The following is a 26,045-nucleotide window of genomic DNA, read 5'->3' on the forward strand; positions in this document are numbered from 1 at the left end:
TCTCAGGGGAGCTCATAAAAGCTATTAGTATTGATTAATTCATAATGAAACAAGATTGATTTCTTTTGGAAAATATCATTTTGTAATGTATGAGTAACTTGAGATTATGGCATGGGGCAATTTCATTTTGCTTAGAAAAAAAGTGGCTTGATTACAAATTTCTCTGCCACTTAGTACTTCATACACTGAGGAAAGTAGATTAGCCATTGGTTTCATTGCTAACCACAGTTAATTGGCAGCATATATTAGCAGAATAACTGTTTTTACCAACAAAGAATAAATAAAGCTAGCTAGTATTTTATTAAAAGGAAGGCCCTTGTAACCAACACACTGCTGGGAATCCACTATGCTGAAGCTGACTTGGTTAAAAAAAGGCAACCAATTTCTCTCCACCCACCGAGTTTCTTCAACAGATTGTTTCTCCAGATTCCAGCATCTCTCACGTCACCCTTTCCCCTGATGCTGCAATGGAAATATTTCTGAATGAGCTGAAAAGCAGATGGTTCATCCTACAGCCAGCATGGGCCAGGAGACACTGCAAAAAGGCAGTGGAAGAACAACGTTGTGGTCAATGCCTGGAGAAACTTTAGGAATGAGATGCAGGGCCAGAGTAAATTTAATTACTTCACATGCAGTGACTGCATCTTTAAAATGCATAATTTGATCAAAAGCAGAGTTAATTTTAAATATTGCTCAAAGTATCATATCACTATCAATCTGAACTTATTCCCAACAATCCATATTAGCCACACAAAATCAGCGTGGCTCAAGGCCACAAATGAAAGCTTGCATGCACGACAGAAATTTGACTATAACAGCCTTGTTATCCAATTATAATGGACAAAACTGAAGGGACATTTCTTTCTCACTTGCAGAAAGTGGTGGAGAATGAGAGGAAATAACCACCAGGGGGAAGAAGTGAACTTGCTTGCTCTAACCTCCATGAAAATGATGAAATAGTGACTGTATTTCTTTTGAAACTAACCAGCAACTGAGCTGAAAACATTGAGGATGACAGCAACCTAGCACCAAATTTTCCTTTAGCACAATTCTTCCAGCTTAAGAGCTGCAGATAAAAATAAACAAGGAACTCTTATTTTCAACCGGCAGTCACTTACGCTTGACTTTAGCACTTTCCCAGCTCCCCATCAGATATGAATGTGCAACTAGGCCAGGTTGAGAAATAAAACCAAGAATGGAAATAAAGGACAACCACAAACAATTTCACAGTCAGTCTTCACTGTCTCCATCTCAAGGGGATTTGCCTTTTTCTTTCTTCGTAGTAAGGCCCACCGGAAATTGGAGGAACAGCACCTCATATTTCGCCTGGGCAGTTTGCAGCCCAGTGGTATGAACATCGACTTCTCCAACTTTAGATAGTTCCTCTGTCCCTCCCTTCCCCTCCTCCTTCCCAGATCTCCTTCTATCTTCCTGTCTCCACCTATATCCTTCCTTTGCCCCGCCCCCTGACATCAGTCTGAAGAAGGGTCTCGACCCGAAACGTCACCCATTCCTTCTCTCCCAAGATGCTGCCTGACCTGCTGAGTTACTCCAGCATTTTGTGAATAAATCGATTTGTACCAGCAATTGCAGTTATTTTCTTATACTTGCGGATGACACAACCCTGATTGGACTGATCCAGGATGAGGAGGAATCTGCCTACAGAGGGGAAGTGACACAGCTGGCGTCCTGGTGCCATCACAACAACCTGGAGCCCAATGCTCTCAAGACAGTGGAACTAATTGTAGACTTTCAAAGAGATCCCCCTCCCCTCCCCCACTCACTATCAACAACACCATAGTCACATCTGTGAGTCATTTAAGTTCCTTGGAACCATCATCTCCAGGGACCTTAAATGGGGGGCCACCATCGACTCCACAGTCAAAAAGGCCCAACAGAGGATGTACTTCCTGCGGCAACTGACGAAACACAATCTGCCACAGGCAACGATGGTCTAATTCTATACTGCTATCATTGAGTCCGTCCTCACCTTCTCCATCATGGTCTGGTTTGGCTCAGCCACCAAGCACGACATCCGGAGGCTGCAACGGATCGTTCGCACAGCTGAGAAGGTTGTTGGCTGCAACCTTCCCCCCATTGACAAACTGTACACTGCAAGAGCCAGGAAGCGAGCGGGCAAGATCATCTCTGACCCCTCTCACCCTGGCCACAAACTCTTTGAAGCATTTCCCTCTGGAAGGCGACTCTGGACTGTCAAAGCAGCCACAGCCAGACATAAAAACAGCTTTTTTCCACGAGTGACAATTCTACTCAATAACCAAAGTCTGTAGTCACTTTTTTGCTCTGGTTTATTTTCACCCACATGTTTAGACCCGTAATGGTGTATCCTTATTGTTTTGATGTGTTTATGCTTTATTCTTAATTGTTAACTGTATGTTTGTGTTGTCATTTGTGAGCGGAGCACCAAGGCACATTCCTTGTATATGCACATACTTGGCCAATAAACTTATTCATGAGTAATTTGCAGTGGACTATACTGATCGCAATTTACTTGAATAAGAACTGGTATATTGCCACAGTTTTTGGCCCAACTGCTCGGATATATCAAGAACTAAAGTTATGTGCCTTGCACCAAGGCATCTAACTGGAAGCATTTATACACAAATTCACCTTTTGTGTATTCTATGAAGGAGATTAAACCACACTATTACTATCATTAATTAATAAGAACTACAGAAAATTAAAGCAGCTAATTTCTGAGAATGATACTTTCAGCAAGTACTAACTCTACCTATTCTGTTACTGGCTAACAGAACTCAAGTTAACTTTTTATATTATAAGAAAATAACTGCAGATGCTGGTACAAATCGATTTATTCACAAAATGCTGGAGTAACTCAGCAGGTCAGGCAGCATCTCGGGAGAGAAGGAATGGGTGACGTTTCGGGTCGAGACCCTTCTTCAGACTGATGTCGGGGGTGGGACAAAGGAAGGATAGGGGTGGAGACAGGAAGATAAAGGGAGATCTGGGAAGGAGGAGGGGAAGGGAGGGACAGAGGAGCTATCTGAAGTTGGAGAAGTCGACGTTCATACCACCGGGCCGCAAACTGCCCAGGCGAAATATGAGGTGCTGCTCCTCCAATTTCCGGCGGGCCTCACTATGGCACTGGAGGAGGCCCATGACATATAACTTTTTATATTATTGGATAGAAATAGAAACCGTGGCTACAATTTGCCACCAATGTTGTTCCTTAGCAGGAATCTCTAATTGAGAAAGTCAGCAACATAATACCATTGCAACTTCAAAACAAAATGATTTTATTTTCCAATGCCAATATGACAATGAATTATTTTATACTGAAGCTACTGCTGCATCTGCTTGAACTGGAAGCTGGCCATTTCTGCTCTGTTCAGCCCATTAATGGGTATTTACTGTCGCTAAAATACAACCCATAATGCTTCAAAATATGAGATAACATCGAGACAGTCGCTCAATTAATGAGACAAGCATACAACACAACACTATTCCTTTCTAAAACAGACAACAAACTATGTGACTAAACAACATAAATGAATAGCCCTGATAATCATTTTATGATTGTGCATTTGATATAACAATGCAACTGGCACTAAATATATTATAGCAAATTTGATTTTAGGAAAGCTTCTGGAAAGTGCTAAAACAATTGTTCTTTCATCAGTAAGAAATTTAATGAAATAATGTCAACTTATATTTTTTTAAATATCTGCACAGCTCCACAAGAGATCAGTAAATTTGAAAAGTGAATTATACTTTATATAAGGTCATACTAAACACTACTGAAAAGCAATGCTTTTGAGAATCCAAGGCCACAAACCTAAAGCAATTTTACTTAGGTTATTGAGATCATGAATCCTATTATCTTTCTCATATCATTGTGTCTCAAAATTCTCAAATGCTATATGATTTCCTGTACCACTTAAACTGGCAGCTAACTCAAAAGGAAATCAAGCCTGACACTATTTTGATCTAATAGCCCAGTATCAATTCTACGCTTACTCATCAGAAATCAGGATTCTTATAGATGGTTGTTAACTTTAAAAGGTAAACTGCCCAAGTGGAAGAGAAATTTTCAGATTCCTAGGAAAATAATATTAATAATAATGGATTAAATGCTGCATCCGAGAAAAATTAGCAAAATTATGGCCATTACCTTAAAAACAATACATACTGCAAGTGCAGCATTTTTCACTGAGCATAACTTGCACAGAAATACATTCTTGGCCTTACTTTCTTCTTGAAAAATTAGAAAATCAAGCTGTGCCAAATTTAGCTCTATTACATTACCGCAATCAAACAAACATTTTTACTGATTAAAGCACTCTAGTTTCTAATAATAGTAATCTACACTTGCAAGTATTCTCTAAAAATTAGTAGGAGAAACTATTTAACTAATTGAGATAATTCACAGCAACAACACTGGGACTGACCTGAAATTCATTCTTTTTTTTTTAATTGACAAAATGTAGAAGATATAAAGGGATAAATTGCTTAATGTGCACGTCCCAATAAGCCTCATCTTTACCAAAGGTCAAATCCCTCCCCACCTCCATCCAAGACACCTCACATGCTCTCCATCTCCTCGATAACTTCCGTTTTCCAGGCCCCCACTCCCTCATCTTTACCAAACTACAGGCCCCAATAAGCCAAAAGCGGTTTTCGTTTCTCCCCTTCCCAACAAAAAAGTAATGCTGGTGCTTATAAATACACATAGGATGTTATAAAGGTCCTGCTAGCAATATGCTTTGCACTAGGCTCTAAATCTAGGATATGCTTTCAGGGAGAATCAAGCGGAAAGCAGCGTGCAAGACTCACAAACCACACAGACACCTCTGTGTAGTTAAAGAAATGATACTATTGAGCCAGGTAAACATACAAGCATCATCGACTATTACCATGATTTCAAAACATAACCTGGATATTGGCAAATATATAATCATACTTGTATAGATTACAATATTTTGTACATAATATTTGGGTTATGCTTAACCAGAATGATTAACAGGAAAAGTCAACTTTTGAGAGGAAGTCACTTGCAACAATACCTTGTTAGGTACATTATTGCCAGCTATGATTAGTTATATTGTCATACAGCACAGAAACAGACCCTTTGGACCAACTTGTCTATGCCAACCAAGATGCCCCATCTAAGCTAATCCTAATTGCCCATTATTGTCCTGTATCCCTCTAAACCTTTCCCATCCATACACCTGCCCAAATTATTTTTAAATGTTGTTATTTAGTACCTGTCTCAATTACTTCCTCTGGCAACTCACTCCATATACCCATCGCCCTGCCCTCTGTGTGAAAATGTTGCCCCTCAGGATCTTATTAAATCTTGGCCCTCTCATCTTAAATTCATGTCCTCTAATTCTTGATTCCCATATCCTGGTAAAAGGATCTGTGTGCATTCACCCTATCTATTACCCTCATGAGTTTATACACCCTTAAGATCTCCCTCAGCCTCCGGCATTCCAAGTTATAAAGTCCTAGCCTGCCCAACGATGCCCAAACCTCAGGCCCTCAAGTCCTGGCAACATCCTCAAATCTTATCTGCACACTTTCCAGCTTAATGACATTCTTCCTATAGCAGGGTGACAAAACCTGAACACAATACTCCAAATGTGGCCACACTAGTGTCTTGTACAACTATCATAACATCCCAACTTCTGCACTCAATTCCCTGACTGATGAAAACCAGCATGCCAAAAACCTTCTTCATCACCTTATTTACCAGTGACACCATTTTCAAGGAACTATGTATTTGCACTTCAGGATAACACTGATTTACAACAATCCTCAAGGCCCTACTGTTGACTGTGAAGTACCTGCCCTGGCTTGACTTCCAAAATGCAACACCTCAAGTGCCATTCCTTGGCCCAAATGATCAAGATCACGCTAGAATTCTTCAAAACCATCTTCATTGTCTGTAATACAACCTATTTTAGTGTCATCTGCACTTACCGATCATGCCTTGTACATTCTCATCAAAATTGTTGATATAGATGATGAACGTCCAACACTGACCATTGGCACACTACTAGTCACAGGCCAACAGCATGAAAAACAACCTTCCACTACCACTTTACCACCAATTTTCATCCTGCACTCAAATTTACTTGGACCATCTCCAACAACTCCCTCCCCTTTCTTGATCTCACAGTCTCCATCACAAGAAATAGACTATTGACTGACGTCTATTACAAACCCACTGACTCCCACAACTATCTCGACTATATTTCTTCCCACCCAGCTTCCTGCAAAGGCTCTATCCCCTACGCTCAATTCCTCCGTTTATGCCGCATCTGTGCCGAAGAAAAGGTGTTCCATCCTAGAACATCTGAGATGTCCTCATTCTTGAGGGAACGGGGGTTCCCCTCTCCCATCATAGAGGAGGCCTTCACGCATATCGCCTCGGTACCCAGCAGCTCTGCCCTTGCTCCCCATCCCCCTAGTCACAACAGAGACAGAGTCCCCTAGTCCTTACCCTCCACCCCATCAGACGTCGCAAGAACACAATCCTCCAAAATCTCCGCCACCTCCAATGGGGTCCCACCACTAGCTACATTTTCCCATCTCCACCCCTTTCTGCCTTCCGCAGAGACCGTTCCCTCTGCAAATCCCTGGTTAACTCATCCCTTCCCACCCAAACCACCCCCACCCCAGGTACCTTCCCCTGCAACCGCAGAAGATGTCGCTATACCTCCTCCCTCGACTCTGCCCAGGGACCCCGACAGTCCTTTCAGGTTAGGCAGAGGTTCACTTGCACCTCGTCCAACCTCATCTACTGTATCCACTGTTCAAGATATGGACTCGTACATTGGCGGGATCAAAAACAGACTGGCGGTCGTTTTGCGGAACACCTTCGCTCAGCCCGCGTTATAAAGTCCTAGCCTGATCTCCTGGTTGCTGGACACTTTAATTCTCCTTCCCATTCCTACGCAGACCTTTCTGTCCTCAGTCTCCTCCATTGTCAGAGTGAGGCTAAACGTAAATTGGAGGAACTGCATCTCATATTTTGCTTAGGCAGGTGGTATGAATATTGATTTCTCTCACTCAGAGAGTGAGCCCCAGCATTCCCTCTCTCTCTATCCTCCCCCACCCAAGTCGCACTAGCGTCTCATTTTCACCCTATAAGCAACTTACCTTTATCATCTCATCTCTTTCATTTATTGTTCTTTATCCACATTACTGTCCATTTCACTCGTTTCCCTTATCCCTAACCATTCTGAAGGGTCTCGACCTGAAACATTACCCATTCCTTCTCTCCAGAGATGCTGCCTGTCCCGCTGAGTTACTCCAGCTTTTTGTGTCTATCTTCCACTACCACTCTCTGATGTCTATCATTCAGCCAGCTCAATATTCAGTTAACCAGCTAATGGCCAATTTATTACTCTACATTTACAATTCTAGAGCCATTAATACCATCACTCCTTCACTGTACATTTTCATCCTTTCTCACAAGCAAAATGATTATTCTCTTCCACTGCAATCATTCTCACCGGTATGCTGCTACCAACACTTCTTCATAGCATTAAATTCCTGGAACATTGACTTGAATGTAAAAGGTTCAAGCTGGATTAGCATCCCATAGTTCACCTTCTGAGCAGCTCAATGAAAACTATGCTGCCCTTGTCTCTGCTGACTTGCATTGACCCCAAGAGTTATATACCAAAAGTCACCACAGTTGGAGGATTGAATCTAGCATCACAGATTTAATAAAATGTTTCATATTTTATTTTAATATCTGAACCAGTACAAGTTGATATTAAAAAATGAATTTCAACCATAGCTCCATTTTAATGAACCAGATTTACGGTGTATAATAAAAACAGTCTCCTTTCCTGAAATGTGATGACCAGAGGGATAACAGAAATTGTGTAAATTCGGTATGCTGAACATAAAATGGTTTAAACCCTTAGTAACCTTACACTGGTAGGTATTGCAGGTACCTGGAACTGGCACTCCCAGCAGAGAGGTCTGTTTATCACAAGCAAATAAGAATTTAATGCTAAAAATAAAATCAAAGGCAATGCATCTAAAAATGTCTGAGAAGTATATCATCCGAGCACTCTGCTCTGATGCCAATTTGGCTCTTGGATTAAGCCAATAAACCCCATTGCACACACAGAATATTCCTATACAATTATGACATACTGATCAAGAAAAACAAGGAGATGGGAAAATAAGTGCAAGGGAAATAAGGCTGCACTGGAAAAAGGAAAGAAGGTTGCGAGTCAAACCTTCAAAGTTCATATTCATATGATTCCTGTTCCACGTAGCGTTATTAATGTGCACCACATCTAGCACTATCTCACAAGGCTGCAGTGCACACCACAGCAAGATGTACTGTAGGAACTCGCATCAGCTACTCTGATATCACCTCCCACCACCTCTAGCAACAAGGACAGAATGCACAGTGAGCAGGGCTACTTGCAGGCCTCCCTTCAATCGCCACACCTTCCTGAGGTGACCATATCTTCATCATCAGTGGGTATAAATTATGAAACCGTGAACTCGACCAAATTGTTGAAGCACTTTCATCAGGAGGAATGTGGCGGTTCAAGGAGAAAACTAACCATTACCTTTTCTTGGACAATTAGGGATAGGCTATGAATTCTGGCGCTTTTCAAAAACAAACAATACAGAGAAAGTTATGGTTGCAATACTGGCCATTTGTACAAACAAATACAGAGAAAGTTATGGTTGTAATACTTTGAAATAAGATAGGGGTAAAAGGACAAATAATATATGCTTTAAATTTGTTGAGGATTATATCAAGAACAGATACCAGGATTTTGGAGTTGTTCAAGAAACAGTCACATTTGGAGATAGGATGACGGCAGAGTTGCAATCCTTGGTGGCAGCAGTATAATGATACCCTTAAAAAGTTGAAGCTCCAAGGAAAACTATTTTAATGAGCATTTAGCAATCAGCAAAATATGCATTCTCAGATCTCCAACATTATGGGTGGAAAAGAATGTATCCAAATTCACAAAATGCACCTGCCAAGAAAATACTCGCCCTCATAGGAATAGACAAATTTAAATCAGGCTATTAATGCTTATCAGTAGACCCAGGATTTTGCCATAAGTGCCATGTGCCTTTTCATGCCTTTTTTGACAATTTCAGCAAGATAATGCCTTTTTCACAATCGAGTGCCTTTTTTTTTGTCTTGCTAACGTAACTTACAAGAAAATTTCCACCACTGGGGCGAAACCAGGGGCGCCATCGTCGGTAATTCATTCATGGGTAGTGGATGAGGCCCCAGTCTTTTGAAGTCAGTCCACCTCCAGTTTAAATTCCATTTGGAATATTTTGGAGGACCAAGAACCAAGAACCAGTCAGGCTGTAAGTGGGTGTTAAGTGGTGATTGGAGAGGGGTGGGTGGGGAAGGGTCCAGTCTTTTCAAACTGGAGTCAGGCTGTGAGTAGGTGTGAAGTTTTGGTTGGGGAGGGAGGTGGGGGGGGGGTACCAGGGTTAATTTTCTATTTATCGAACCTGCAGTAGAACTCGTTCAAGTCGTTGGTCAGCTGACAATTGTCCATGGAGCGGGGGGTTTTCCTCTTGTAGTTTGTGATTTCTTGCAAGCCCATCCATAATGAAGAGTCATTAGCTGAGAACTTGCTCCTCAACTTTTGAGGGTACCTTTCCTTGGCAGCTCTGATTCCTCTTCTCAGCTTGTACTTGGCCTGCCTTTAGAGGTCTGCATCCCCGCTCCTGTAGGATCTACCCTTGCAAGCGTCAAAATGCCTAAAGTCAAGTCAACACCTTGTAAAACACTGAACGATTTGGTGAGAGTGTACGGGAGTGATATATTCTCTACAGACAACTGTGTGCTGTTTTTCAAAGCATATGAGAAAGCAGTAAATCATGAGAAGAAATATTTCATCTCCTAGCACGTACAGAGAGCTAAACACAAGTCGGCGGCAGAGAAACTGAAGGTGGGAAATACGCAAGCTTGTCTCCTCACTACATTGACTGCTGGCTCCAGTCGCAAATCTGAGTTTTTGAGTGATCTGTGCAAGGCATACATTGATGCTGGAATTCCACTGTGGAAATTGGAATCTCTCAAAGGTTTTGTAGAGAAATACACAGAGGAACATATACCGAGCAAGTCATCATTACGGAAAAATTAATGTTGACAGCAACTTCAACATTGTTGTGCAGAAAATTAGAGATGAAGTTCCATGCAACAAAATATGGATCTCAATAGGCAAGACAACTGATGCTGTGGGGAGATATGTTGCCAAGGTGGTCATTGGTATACTGGAGGCAGGTCAACCATCAAAGGAGTATTTGTTGACATCGGAAGTATTGGAGCAGTCAAACAGCTCAACTATTGCTCAGTTGTTTACATCTTCACTTGCTGTACTTTGGCCAGAAGGTATAAAACATGAGAATGTTCTTCTGTTTGTGACCAATGCTGCTCCGTACATGAAAAAAGCTGCTCGTGCTCTTAATGCTTTATTCCCCAAAATGTTGCATTTGACATGCTTAGCTCACGGACTCCACAGAATTGCCGAGCACATACAAAGCTTGTTTCCAAATGTCGATCGCCTAGTTTCCAATGTCAAGAAAATCTTCCTCAAAGCAAGAAGCTCAAGGACACTGCACCCGAGATTCCGCTAGCTCCTTAGCCCGTTTTGACTAGGTGTGGTACATGGCTCTCTACTGTACTCTGCTATGCTGCAAATTTTGAAAAGATAAAAGAAATCGTCAACTGTTTTGAAGAAGAATCTGCTCCAGTCAGGATCATTAGTGAAATCATGCAAAAAAAAGTCCCTCCACAGCGATCTTGTGTTTATTACTTCCAATTTTGCAAATTTCCCACAAGCTATCACTTTCCTTGAGAAACATGGTGAAACATTAGTGAATAACTTGCAGGTTTTCAACAAAGTAACTGACGATATTCGTAAAGTTCCTGGCGATGTAGGTAAAGACATACAAGGAAAATGTGAGAGAGAGTGATTTTAAGTAACAACGATCTTGAAATACAAAACATAGCTAAAGTTCTCAAAGGTAGTTGTTATGCACAAGATATTGACATGAATATAGAGTCCGTAGCTTGTTTCAGGTATGCACCAGTGACCTCAGCTGGGATAGAAAGAAGTTTTTCACAACTGAAGCATATTCTGTCTGGCAGACAGCATAGTTTAACACCAGATAATTTGAAAAATATGCGAGTAATTATGTGCAACCAGGCAACTTTGGTCATTTAATGTATTATATTATCATTTTTATATTATCATTATATTACCTTTATATTATCATTTTGGTGGTGACAATACATGCCCTTTTTATGCCTTTTTTGTCAATAAATGCTTTTTTCGTGCCTTTGTAATTTTATTATGCCTATTAGCCTGCCTGTTTCAGAGATTTTCAGCACCTAAACATCCTGGCTCTCCTCATCAGTCTACCTCAATCTGGAAAGTGACATCAATATAGCTGTGAATCATCACAGATTCAACAATAACCTGCTTGTGATAGAAACAAGGAACTGCTAGTTTACAAAAAAAGAGACAAAGTGCTGGAGTAACTCAGCAGGTCAGGCAGCATCTATGGAGAACATGAATAGATGCCTTTTCTGTTTAAGACCCTTATTAACCTGAATATGACGTTCAGTTTATCCTTAACTGAAGGATATAATAATAACAGTATTATTCCTTTCAATAACTCATTACAGCCTTAGTTCAAAATTAATAAATAGATGAACTACTGGAATGATGGCGCTTAGCATCAAAGCACTGTTTGAAGCGTTTAAGGAAGTTGTTTAGCTTCATAGTTCAGCGATATAGAAACAGGCCCTTCAGCCCACCGTCCACACACTAACACTGTTCTACATACACAAGGGCCAATTTACAATTTTACCACGCCTATTAGCCTACAAACCTGTACATCTTTGGAGTGTTGGAGGAAACCGGAGCACCCGGAGAAAACCCACACAGGTCATGGGAAGAACGTATTAACTCCATACACCCAAACCACATAGTAAAGATCAAATCTGGGTCTCTAGTGCTGGAAGGCAGCAACTCTACCGCTGCACCACCATGCTACCCCTTAATTGGTATAACGGAATTTATAGAGAAATTCAGGCAGCTTGGAAATGAGCCCTTCAGCCCACCACATCCATGGTGATGAAGTTATTTTCTTATATCAATCCCATTTACTGGCATTTGGTCTATAGTCGTAGCATTGGCAAATGCAAATGTTAATCTAGATATTTTAAGTATTGTGAGACTACCTGCCTTTGCCACTGACAAAGCCCAAATGTTCTTCCTCAGATCCTCTCTAAACCCTTACCTTGAACCTACTGTATGCCTTCTAGTTTTTGATATCTATGTCATGGGGCAAAAAAAGACTTCCTTTTATCTACTCTCCCTATGCCATTCACAATTTTTTCATGCCCGTGTCAGACTTTTCTTGCTCCAACCCAGCGAATCCAGTCCCTCCTCACAACTAAAATGCTCCAGTCCAACCAATATCCTGTTGATTTTTTTTCTGCACCATCTCCAGTGCAATCACATTTTTCCTATAGTCTGGTGATCAGGGCTCTAACTGCAGCCTAGCCAATAATTCTGTTAATTGTACAAAACATTCAATTAGGTTAGTCACTTATGATCTGCCTTGAAATAACTAATCTTGCTGGCTTTACTTAATCAATGCAAACTTCTCCAAGTGCTTATTGACAATTTCCATTATCTTTCTGAAGCCTTATCTACCAGTGATGTTAATTAGCCAAAACTGCAGTTCTGAGGAATATCCTTTCTTTACCAAGGGCATCGCTTTTGCCACTTTCCAAACTAAAGAAACTCCTCTCTGTCTGGGAAAGGCAGCAAGATCATGACAACCTTTTCAGGTATCTTCACCCATATTCCCCTTTCCAACCTTTAATTCAAGCCATCATGATCCCCGATTCTTTCACTAAGCATTGCTAGCCTTTACAAAGCAACCTGTTCATCAATGTTAAGCCATTCCATTACGTCTACTATCTCTGCTTTTACGATATTTGTCAATATCATCCTCATACATTTTACCCCATCCTTTACTTTTAAACATATCACCTTGTTTGACATGAATTAGCCTCCAGCTTACTATTCGCATGCTGGTAAAAGATTTTTGGGCATCTTGTTATGTCATTCTAAGCTCCTACTCTTTATTTTCCTTATTTTACTCTTCACTTCTCCTCCGAACCTATTTCGTCAGTTCCTCACTTGAAAAATTCACCCAAGTGCAAGAAAAGAGTGGAACATATCATATAACTTCCAGACCTGACACAGCATTGATGAAAATTACAGCTAATCTGATCTTGTCATTATCCTGCCCATTTCCTATAACACTTTACATCCCAATAGACTAATAGAATCAACCTTTTTTTTTTGTTTCATCACATGCTTCATCTCCCTTGTCATTTGACATATTCTGCCTTATGTTTTCTTACATCCCTATCATGAGAATGCTTTAATCCTGCATGAAAATATCTCTGCTTTAAAGTTTTTTTTTGCACAGATTTTTCTTCCAATCGTTAGTACCCTGGTGAGGTCCCCTTATTCGCGTCTGATTGTTATTAGCCCTCTTCCAGGTTAGGGCTTCTAATTTAGAATTACTCTTGTTTTGTTCCATTACTAACGCAAGCCCCTTGATATGATATTCTTACCAAAGTGCAAACCCACAGACACAAGGCCCAAAAATCAAATCAAAGTAATTGGGCTTTTATTATAAAGGTCAAAGAAATTCTCCTGAAATTTCAAAAATTCTTTTCCTTCCTCTTCTAAAATCATCCATCAGTATTTGGGTGATTAAAGTACCCAAATAATCCACCACGTCAAAGTGATCTGCAATCATCATTCCCCCTTTGTCCCTCCCCCGCTTTAAAAAAAAAACTTTTTAATGTTAAAAGTCAATCGTGGACGCATTGGTGATCATTTTCCAATGTTCTATAGATTCAGGATCAGTTCCTGCAGATTGGAGGGTAGCTAATGTTAACCCACTTTTCAAGAAAGGAGCGAGAGAGAAAATGGAGAATTATAGACCAGTTAGCCTGATATCAGTGGTGGGGAAGATGCTGGAGTCAATTATTAAAGAAATAATAACAGCGCATTTGGATAGCAGTAAAAGGATTGGTCCAAGTCAGCATGGATTTATAAAGGGGAAATCCTACTTGACTAATCTTCTGGAAGTTTTTGAGGGTGTGACAAGTAAAATGGATGAAAGAGAGCCAGTGGATGTAGTATATCTGGACTTTCAGAAAGCCTTTGATAAGGTCCCACACAGGAGATTAGTGCGCAAAATTAGAGCACATGGTATTGGGGGTAGGGTATTGACATGGATAGAGAATTGGGTGGCAGACAGGAAACAAAGAGTAGGATTAAACGGGTCCCTGTCAGAATGGCAGGCAGTAGCGAGTGGAATGCCGCTAGGCTCGGTGCTGGGGCCGCAACTATTTACAATATATATTAATGATTTAGATATGGAATTAGAAATAACACTAGCATATTTGCAGATGACACAAAGCTGGGTGGCAGTGTGAACTGCGAAGAGGATGCGAAGGACTGCGAAGGAGGGAGAGGTCTGCAACGAGGTAGGTTGGAAAATTGGGAATTTATACGCAACGTTCATTCAAGAGTTTAATAATACCCCCGAGGTGAATTTTCAGTCCTGAATATTTAGGGAGTATAATGAGGGGATGGGAACACAGCCTTGTGGGACATTGGTGAGGAGAAGTACCTTGAATAATGTTTTATCATTTTTTACGCAACCTTTTCATTATTTCCACCACATCCCATTACCACATAGCTCTCTGTAGATATCAGTGTTCAACAATTCCTGACTCAATCATTCCCTCCAGCAAGATTCTGCATTATTTCCATATCCGTTACCCTGGCAAAAACTCTATGCGACAGGTCTCTATGTATAAACAGTTACAAAATCTGCAATAATAACTGCATTTCTACACTTTGCTGTTCTTCATTGTGCAGTCCTTTCCTTATTCCTGGGTGATTTACTGCTTATTTACTAGTACAGGTTTAAGAGTGAAGATCAAGGAACAATGATTCATTTCAAAGTAAGGTTTGTGAAAGCCTTGTATAAAACGGTCTGACTCTTCTTTAGCCATTTCCTCACTCATTCATCTTCTATCGCACTCACATTCCTGCCAGAAATGGACTGTTTGTTGACTGCACAATGTTCGATTAAATCTGCAATTCCTCAGATAATAACACAGTCTTTTCAAGACCAAACCAACATTCAGTAAAATGGCAACACACAAAAACCAAGTGATGAACATCTCCAAAGCTAGGGTCGAAAACCTCCACTTGACATTCAACGACACTATCATTGCCAGTCAGCTATCGTAATATCAATATGATTGACTCAAGTCACTAGACTTGGTTGGAGGCAATAAATGACTCATCTTTCAACCCCACATAACCTTCATCATTTTGAAAGCACAACTCAGAAGTGGAGTCAAAATAGTTTCAACTTGGCAGGATGAGCATGTGCAATTCCAAAGATACTCAAAAAGCTCAACACTGTCCACGGCCTAAATTGATTGACACAATTCACTATCCTGAGCATGTACTTCTTCCACCATCAGCACACCATAGATGCTGTGTGCTTTAACTAACAGAAACATCTTCAATTATACCTCCTAATCCATTTAACTCTACCAATTGAAAGAAGAACAGCAGAGACCCGGAAACACGAGTCCCGGCGCATTTCTAAGTTGCAAGATATCTTGACTTAAAATGTGCTATTGTTTTATTTATTGTCAAATGTGTTAATAATGACATTCCCTATTTACTAGCACAGTGAGAGTGCCTGCCACACAGTTTAGTTTAGTTTTGTGATGCAGCATGAAAATAGGCCCTTCGCACACCGAGTCAGCAATCAATCACCCATGCACTAGTTCAATCGTACACACTAGGGCCATTAAAAAAAAATGGCAGCCAATTAACCTACAAATCTGCATGTCATTGGAATGTGGAAGGAAACCAGAGCTCCCTGAGAAGCCCCACAAAGTCATAGGGAGGACATGCAAACTCTGTACAGATAGCACCTGCAGTCAGGATCAAACCCGGGTCTCTGACGTTGCAATGTAGCATCTCTCCTACTACACTACTGCGCCGCACCAATCTGTGCAATAATTCCAGGCGAGAGAAATTATGATTGCGATATAGTTAAATGGACCTTTCACCAACACCCATATCCTGTCAATGAATGATTAAAAACACTTAAGAACCTTATTTATCCATCAGAACTTGTGATAGATCACCACTACACCACAAGCTGTGGTTATGCACACATTTACCACATCAGTTATTCACATCAAGGAATAAGACCTCTTAACCTCACAGTCCCCTGCTCAGATATTAGATACCTACATTTAAATATTTTTAAATTTTACAAAGATATTTCTGTCACTCCTGCCACTTGCATCAGTAACATGACTTGAGAGTGCAATCATTTATAATGGAAACAGAGTGAACAAATGTTCAATGGTTACAAAGTCACCTCTTATATTTAAAATGAAAATCCAGGTCATGGGCGATACATATACACAAATTATTCGGTAAAAAAACAAAGAATTGTCACTTTTATAAATAAATAAACATTTAGAAAAATCAAGCCTAGGATCTCCCTCCTGTTTCAAATGCAATGTCAACTGATAAGACAGAAACCCTTGCTGAGTACACAGTTTATTCTGCATCCTCTTCACGAGAACTTGAGGGCCAGGGCTACAGGGAGAGGCTGAGCAGGCCAGAAGGAGAGGTTGAGTAGGCTAGGACTTTATTGCTTGAAGCCCAGGATGCTGAGATATTATAGAGGTGGCTAAGATCTTGAGGAGAATAGATAGGGTGAATGTACGGTCTTTTACCCTGAGTAGGAGAATCAAGAACCAGAGGACATAGGTTTAAGGTGAGGGGGGAAAAGATTTAATAGGAAGCTGAGGGACAATATTTTCCCACATAGAAGTTGGGGGTGGGTATATGGAAAGAGCTCTCAGATGAGGTAGTTGAGGCGGGTACTATAAACATTCAAAAGACATTTGGATAATACCTATTTACTAAAAGTTTTAGAGAAATATGGGCCAAACACAGGCAAATGAGACTAGCATAGATGGGGCACCTTGGTCGGCATGGACAAGATGGGCCAAAAGGCACGTTTTCATGACGATGGCTCTATGACTACATCATCCAAGATGATCAAGAGATCTTCTAGAACTTCAGCACTGCCTTTCCCTTTAGCAGCCAACTTACAATTTGCCACATGACTCTACCCTCCGTACATTTACTGAATTAAGAACTAGATGGACTACTGCACAATATTAAAACTGGATTGGAAAATAAAACTGTTTAAAATTGGCTACTCATTAAAAGATTGCCGTTTTTAATTAACCAATAAATGTTGCAGATTTTGATTAACTCTCTTGGAAGATCTGCTATTTTCATACACCTTTGGCCTTTTATCTTCACAAGTTTCTTTCTTTCACCTATTGTCCCTGGGGTAAAGAAAGACTGATTATTCAGTCTTATTCAGTTAATTATTCAGGATTGTGCCAAATAATGCTCCTTGATCAACTGTCCTGCAACTCCAGCAGCAGTGGAACTAGGAACTCCCAACTTGGAGAAAATTGGTAACCTATTCATTATCACAACAATATAGAGATAAGGAACTCTTCACACAGAGGATCCTGGACATGAAACAGCAACCACCCGATTTTTCACAATAGAATTCACCGGGTTATTTAACTCAGATAAACACAGACAAGGTAAACATAGGCACAGACATCACAGGAGACAGATTAGTGACCAACATCTACTACAAAGCTACCGACTCCCACAGCTATCTTGACATACACTTCTTCCCACCCTGTCTCCTGTAATAAGTCTATCCCCTACTCCCAATTCCTCCGTCTACGCCGCACCTGCACCCAGGATGAGGTGTTTCACACAAGGGCATCAGAGATGTCCTCATTCTTTAGGAAACGGGGCTTCCCCTCTTCCATTATAGATGAGGCTCTCACGAGGGCCTCCTCTATATCCCGCAGCTCCGCTCTTGCTCCCCCTCTCCCCATTCGTAACAAGGATAGAGTCCCCCTTGTCCTCAGCTTCCACCCCATCAGCCATTGCATACAACAAATTATCCTCCAACATTTCCGTCACCTCCAACGGGATCCCACTACTGGCCACATCTTCCCATCTCCTCCCCTTTCTGCATTCCGCAGAGACCGTTCCCTCCGTAACGCCCTGGTCCACTCGTCCCTTCCCACCCAAACCACCCCCTCCCCAGGTACTTTCTCCTGCAACCGCAGGAGATGCAACACCTGTCCCTTTACCTCCCCCCTCGACTCCATCCAAGGACCCAAACAGTCTTTTCAGGTGAGGCAGAGGTTCACCTGCACCTCCTCCAACCTCATCTATTGTATCTGCTGTTCCAGATGTCAACTTCTCTACATCAGCGAGACCAAACGCAGGCTTGGCGATCGTTTCACTGGACACCTTCGCTCAATCCGCCTTAACCAACCTGATCTCCCAGTGGCTCAGCACTTCAACTCCCGCTCCTACTCCCAGTCTGACCTTTCTGTCACGGGCCTCCTCCATTGTCATAGTGATGCCCACCGCAAATTGGAGGAACAGCATCTCATATTTCGCTTGGGCAGCTTACACCCCAGCAGTATGAACATTGATTTCTCTAACTTTAGATAGCTCCTCTGTCCCTCTCTTTCCCCTCCCCTTTCCCAGTTCTCCCACTGTCTTTCTGTCTCCTACTACATCCTTTCTTTGTCCTGCCCCCTCCCCTGACATCAGTCTGAAGAAGGGTCTCGACCCGAAACGTCACCATTCCTTCTCTCCCGAGATGCTGCCTGACCCGCTGAGTTACTCCAGCATTTTGTGATACCTTCGATTTGTACCAGCATCTGCAGTTATTTTCCTACACAACCTGAATAACGTGCCAAGGTTGGCAAATCATAGTTCTCTGTGAAGATAGGTGCTGCAACCACGAAGGCTCTGTTAGGGAGGACCACAGTCAATTTGGTCCAGATAGATATTTAATGGCTGAGTCTGCAGGGGCACCCCTCAAACAAAGGAAAGTATATCACCCTAAGGTGATATATGAATAACAATGTCTAAGCAAAAAGATATGTGCTAACAACTACTGACTGTACTGGCAATATTGAGTGAATAAACATTAAGAATGTATTGAGCGTTTTGCTTGTTTTTTAAAAAAAACTTTGCATACATGCTTTACTATAAAGTTTACATTTGATATTTAAAATGATCACAGATGTATAATAATCAATTTTATTTGTCATATGTAGGTTGGCACAGGGTCAACGGTACAATGAAATGTATTTGACAAGACAACGGGTCACCTCAGCAGTAATATTCCAAGGAAAAATCAGATTTTAAAAATGACATTAGTAAGGTAAAAAGACAATATTAAAAATAGGTAAAAAGACAATATTAAAAATAATCAACATATATGATTTGAAATGTGTTTATGAGTTCAGAAGCCCTATGGCCTGATGGTAGAAACTGTTCTTAAGTCTGGTGGTACGCACAGCCATACTCCTGTATCGTCTGCCTGACGGTAACAAGGAGAACAGCCTGCGTGCTGGGTGGCTGTGGTCCTTGATGATGCTGCGTGCCTTCTGTAGGCACCGCCGGTAGAAAATGTCCTGAATGGCCGGGAGACAGTTGCCAGTGATGTGCTGTGCCGTCTTCACCACTCTCTGTAGTGATTTGTGGCTGTGGGCAGAACAGTTCCCGTACCAGACTGTATTGCAGCCCGTCAGCGGGCTCTCGATGATGCATCTGTAAAGGTTTGTGAGGATGCTGGTGTTCATGCCAAACTTCCTCAGTCTTCTCAGGAAAAAGAGCTGCTGGTGGGCCTTCTTTGTTATTGTGTCCGTGTGCAGTGTCCAGGAAAGGTCCTCAGTGATGTGCACACCGAGGAACTTAGTAGGTTTTCAATATATCTGTGGTTAAAACTAGCTTGATCTTATCTTTGATGATGTCAGTCTCTATCCATATTTATAATAGTACAACCTGAAAATACACAGATAAAACTGGACACATTTCATGCAGAAGTCTGTACAATTTAGACCTGCATCACTGTAAGCTCCACCTTGAAACTGTTTATTACAATGCCACTCCTCTGCACTTTTTGTAGCCTTTTCCCAGATTTTTCATGTTTTTCCTCTATCAAGTGTCATGGTTGACTTGGTTTCAACTGCAATGGCCTTGGTGGTTGTCATTTCTGAAGGACCTTTGTGTGAAAATATTCTTACTTTTTTTGCTTTTAATTCTATTAATAATATCCTTATGCTCTTTGTTAACCAATTTACCATGCAATATAAATAAGGTTTAACAATGCACCTGTTGTAATGTCCCATTAATTTGTTTCCAGTGACAAACAGAAATGCCATTTTTGCACTGCTGTCATGATGGCTCGATTACTCTGGCATCCCGTCAGCAAATGCGGTTCTAATGTATATCTAGTTTTGTACTCAATATCCTTTATATAAAGAAGTGCCGAACTGTTCAACTCTCCTGTTATAATACACTATATTGCCTGTCTGAAGAGGTAAAAAAAAAGTTTAAAAACTGCAAACGATTCTAACAATTAGTTTTTAGGTTTTTTTAAAGTTGAGTTTATTACTGCCATGTGTACAGAGGTATTTTTGTAAACGATTTGATCCAATTATGGTTAACTGCGCTACTTTATCCACATCAGTCTACTTTATCCACATCAGTCAACACGAAACTTGAAAAAAAAAACCCCAACAGAAACAGGATAAGTGACAAGGGTTTGTGAACTTTTTTTTCCCAATTTTGAAGCACTCGAATTTGAAAATTAATTTAAAAGGGACCACATCGACACCAATAATGTTTAATTGCGCTACTGAGACGTGGGCCAGTACACTCGAGACGAGATCCTACTGTATGTTTTTTTTTTTTTTCCTTAGTACCTAATCAGATGTACAGCACTTTGGTCAACGTGGGTTGTTTTTAAATGTGCTATACAAATAAAATTGACTTGACTTGACTTGACTTTAACACTCTCGTGTTTTATGAGAGTTTGCGAAGACATCGAAACGCTTTACTGAGATTAATTTTTTGGTCGAATTTAAGACCCATTAGAGATACAAAAACTTCCATAAATCTTAACAGGAGAAAACTGCATCTCGTGTAAGTTAAAGAAACAAATTTAAATGAATTACATTTGATCATTTTGGTTGTGCACAGTGTAAATGTGATGATGGCTGGCATTGATAAATTACATCGCTTGCTTCAGCCGCTAAACTCCGTTGAGATGTCCTTCAAACAGTTACAAAAAAATGGTCATTTGTAGGTTTACTATCCTTTCGCAATAGCTTAGCAAATCTGAAAGACTACACCGCAGCTAAAAAATAATGCTTCTTTGTTTTCCGTGTACACAGCGAGCAGCGCCGTCAAACACACTCAGCGCTCCAGTATTCCAGCGAGAAATTCTGAAAACATGGAAGGAGAACCTTCTTACAAACAAACCATTCGAAATCAACCCCCTGGTTTGCAAAGCATTCCCAGCCAATAAAAGGGGAGGAAACGGCACGAGTTTGTTCCAACCTAGTTTGCCAACGATGTAAAGGCAAACAAGAAGAAAACTCTTCAAAACACGCAGTATCTGAACAAACAGTTCAGTTGACAAAATCAGGAAACGAATGTGTGCCATTCTAGACTGTGAGCTGTTTTGCTGCCACTGGGCTAGAAGGAAATTATGTGGTTTGAAACGGTTTTTAAAATGAGTTGAGGGTGGTGGGGAGGAGCGATGTGCATCTATAAACATGCAGGAATTATCAATAAAATGCAAAATCGGCCAAGTACTTGGCATCTCAGGGGACTTGCCCAAAAAGAAAACTCTGTCTGGATATACACCGCTTGTTTTTAATGTTCGCCGGCGCCCCAACTGTTCTGTGTGCTGCTGGAAGGGAACACAAGCTCAACAGACCACGTATGATTCAGTGAGCCTTACCTTTTGGAAGAAACGGACGACCGGTGGTGGGTGCTGTAGTCGAACTGGCTGGGTTGCACAGTGAAGGTAGGAAAGGATGAGGTGAGGGGAGATTGAGTAAAGCTGCGCGTTAAACCCGTGGCGAGCCCGTGGTGGTGGTGGTGCCTCTGAGAGTCCGGGAGCGTTGCTCGTCAATGAACGTCCAGCTCTATTGTCCGGCTGCCTGCCCGGATCGCGCGCTCCAGGGAGAGTCCACGGCCACTCACTGTCCACTCGGGCTCCTTGGTCCCCACTCTCAACTAAAGGCAGGAGAGCAGTGGAAGGTCAACTTCTGGACAATGCGACAATCTCACACAACACACACTGTCTGCCGCCGCTCTGTGCGATTACAGCCCCATTTCTATACGTTTATTTCTCTCCCCTCTGACAGCTCCATCTGGTTCACCGCATGCATTTCAATGAAGTGTAGTGCCAGTAACATGCGCAACGGCATTGAAAAGGGGCGTGTGCGTTACAATTAACTCGCCCGAGGTTCCTATTCGCTCATTACGTCAGTCGCTGCCGCCCATTTTTTTGGCAGGTAAGAGGTCTATTTATCTACAATAACGGGCATGATGCGGTGAAACCTCGGGATTGTCATAATGTACATTAATTATGGCAAGGATAACGCATTTTGCTGAGGAAAGTAAAATTAATATGGATGAATCTCTCCTTGGCCACAGCCATAGAATCCAGGGTTGGGTCCATATGTAAACGGCAACAGCCAGCTGGCTCCCTGTTAGAGTGAGTTGGCGGGCATGAATCTTTTGCTCATCTCACAGGAAGAGTTGCTGAGACACAGGATTGGATCATTCTTGACAACAAAATCCAAGCCCAATTTGCTCTTTCAGAAATGTTAACTTTCACCCTTTGCCTCCACTGAAGCAGTTGACCCTTTACGTTCTTCCATCATACTGCTTTTTTGATCCAACATCTACATCCATCCAGTTTTCCCATCCAGAAGTTTTACCCCCACTGCCTTGCTCCTTTGACTTTGTCCTCACCTGCCTGTCATCTTTCACTCAGGACAATGGTATCTATGTCAAAGTATCCGAGTCCCTGGTTTATGACTGTCGAGCAACATTTAGGTCTTGAGACAAGTTTGGAGCCAAAAACAAGCTTCTGAAACTCAGTAAAGAAGAACCTGTGGAGGCAAAGGGATGTTCGATATTTCAGATCAAAACCCCTCAACATGACTCTCTCTCTCTCAAGATTACCTTGAAACTATTCTACAGGGTAAATGATAGATTGTTTAAACTGCGTTAGTTCTATTCCAGGATCAATGGTTCCCCAGCTTCAGTCATCCAGGTGCAGTAGCTGTCATTTTTATTTTCAAATGATTGGAGGCCAAGCTGAAAGGTATCAACTTGTTCACTGAAGCCAATATGGGGACAAGTCTTACACTTAACACAAACAAGAGAAAAGTCATTCACCACCTGTCCCTGATGTACACTATCACTCTCTGACAATAAACATCAATGGAAAACTTGAACCACTTATCTTCTCTCAGGTGTCACCTCTCAGAGAAGATGAAACATTGGTTAAATGTATTATCACCATCAGTGCTCCAACAAAGCCTTTGGCATTCCAAGGAAAAGATTGTTTGAAGATCTCAAGACCTCAAACCCAGCACAAAGCTCATATGGTAATGTGCAACAATGATTTCTGTTATGTCCTGTGACATAAATTGTCTATAAGATGTACCGCAAAACACTGAAGTCAAGCCATCTATTCTATCTGCAAAAATCTCTAAGTCTGTTGACTGCCAAGTAAACCAACATCAGCATCCTCTTTCAGGCTAACAGCCCCAGCACTAAGGCACTAATTACATTGCATCATTTCCAATGGTTGGCCAATGTTATTTACATGTTGATGCAGACAGGCTAACCAGAACTCTGTAACACCAAACAATAGCTAGATGCCAAAGGAAACAATTCAAGGGTATTCTTAAACTCTTCCTGAGTTAAGGGAAGTCCAGACTTATGACAACTCAGAGTAGAGAAAGAACATTGTGGATAGCATTGAGAACTTGGAGTCGAACACTGGAAGCACGCTGAAACTCATTGTAACGGGTTAAAGGAGTGCACCACCGCCTAAGCAGTGCATCTAACCAATCCGTCTGTGACACCATTTATTGATCGAACATGGGCCTCATTAGCCATCTCATAATTCACGGCACTGGAATGGAAGCAAAGTTAGTCTTGATCTTAAGGGACTGCCTAAACAAAGTGTTAAAGATGTATGCAACAATCCCCTCAATAAAATAACTGGTATTGTATTTTTTACCCCAACTATTGTGTTTTACACGAATAATGAATCATTTAGGAAGAGTTGCTTTACAGAACCTTGTTCAGTTGTACAGTTATAACTTTATTGCTCTCTTCTGAGTCCTATGATTGAACACAATTAGATTAAAGCATTTCACGTAGTGTAAATTCTGAAATTTGCAGAGTTGATAGTTGCAGAGTTATTAAAGGGATCTTTTATTTAAAAATTGTTTCGTTTTGCTAATTCCTCTAAAAATAAATGTACATTGAAAGAATCTTAGTGACTATAATGAGCACTAGAATGCTGCAACATATATTAAATAAGCAAGTTCTTTCTTACCCATAAAATGTGACTGTAGGTGTTGTGTTTAAATATAATAATCTGTCATGTACGATTTCATACAACAATAAGAACATTTGATGTGGATAGTACTCCTTAAACATGATTTTCTATTATATGCATACGACATGGGATTATTCATTTGCTTTGACAGTTTAATTAATGCTTATTAATTAATTATTGGTAATTATTCCCTTTGAAAGTGGCTTTGCCAGTTTAAACCGTTTGTGTGTAATTCTACATTATGTAAAATTATAATTTTTACTCAATCTGCTTTGAGATATTAACACCTAAAGATGGCATTATGTAAATAGAATTCTTCGGCCCATTTGAAACCGCTTGATTTCATCTGGTTATTAAGAACGGTATTAAACAAAGCAATGTGTAAGGTGCTATCTTTGGATTCAGTACCTATGGCCACAAATGATAAGAACATCAAGAACATTCCCACCCTTGATTCATGCTGTTTCTGAAGCATGTGCATACAGATATCATATGAAAACAGAATCAGGCTTGGCTGTGTTATGCTTAACAATGTAAATTCACATTTTTATAATGCCTTATCGGTGGGGTGATGGGCACATGAATGTTGCCAAGCCATTGTTAGAGAGCCATAGGGCAAAAGTGAATAAAATGATGGTGAAAAATGCAGATCTTATAAGGTCAAACAAGACTGGATATAGATTGGGAGAGAATACAGACAAATAGAGCTGAAAGATATTAAAGGAGATTCCTGAGGAACTGCAAAGACAAGTAGAATGAAGAAGCGAAACAGGATATGGGCAGTTTAATTTTGATTGAGTTATGATTCATAGAAGATAGACGATGACCAAGGAGTAAATTAGAGAAATTGATTCTATAGGTGACAGTAAGATTTTAATGGTAACTAGACCAAGTCTAGTTGGGCCCAAACCTCTCCTGCATTGGTGCAGCACCCTTTCCTCCCCAACTCCACCTCCCCTCTCCTCCCCACTCCCCCCTCCCCCCCACCCACCTCCCACCCCCTCTCCCCTCCCCCCCCCTCTCCCCTCCCCTCCCCCCTCTCCCCTCCCCTCCCCCCCTCTCCCCCCTCCCCCCCCACTCCCCATATCCCTTGATTCCATTAGCCCTAAGAGCTATATCTAACTCTCTCATGAAAATCCAGTGAATTGGCCTCCACTGCCTTCTGTGGCTGAAAATTCCACAGATTCACAACTCTCTGGATGAAAATGTTTTTCCTCATCTCCTCATCCAAAAAATAAACTTGTATAATGCTTTTAGGCAAATTTTGGTGATAGATGGGAGAAAATGAGAGTAAAAGAGTGATACAATTCCACATCTATACGTTACAAACACACTGTTTGATCATACACATTAATAACATTGTAAAAGACCTCTGCTTCTTCACCTTCCTTTAATGGAGA

At 41.1% G+C, this 26,045-nt stretch overlaps 1 protein-coding gene across 1 annotated transcript in view; it reads right to left on the reverse strand.

The window, feature by feature from the left end:
* The window catches only part of pde4ba (phosphodiesterase 4B, cAMP-specific a), a 444,556-nt gene extending 422,113 nt beyond the window's left edge, over positions 1-22,443 (reverse strand). The window contains exon 1 of the mRNA XM_078407495.1: positions 22,018-22,443. The gene's annotated coding sequence lies outside the window, so the exon portion shown is untranslated. The remainder of the gene's footprint in view (positions 1-22,017) is intronic.
* Between the last annotated feature and the right edge of the window lie 3,602 nt (positions 22,444-26,045).

This window comes from Rhinoraja longicauda, chromosome 11 (assembly GCF_053455715.1).
Source record: "Rhinoraja longicauda isolate Sanriku21f chromosome 11, sRhiLon1.1, whole genome shotgun sequence".
In the NCBI taxonomy this organism is placed as follows: Eukaryota; Metazoa; Chordata; class Chondrichthyes; order Rajiformes; family Arhynchobatidae; genus Rhinoraja; species Rhinoraja longicauda.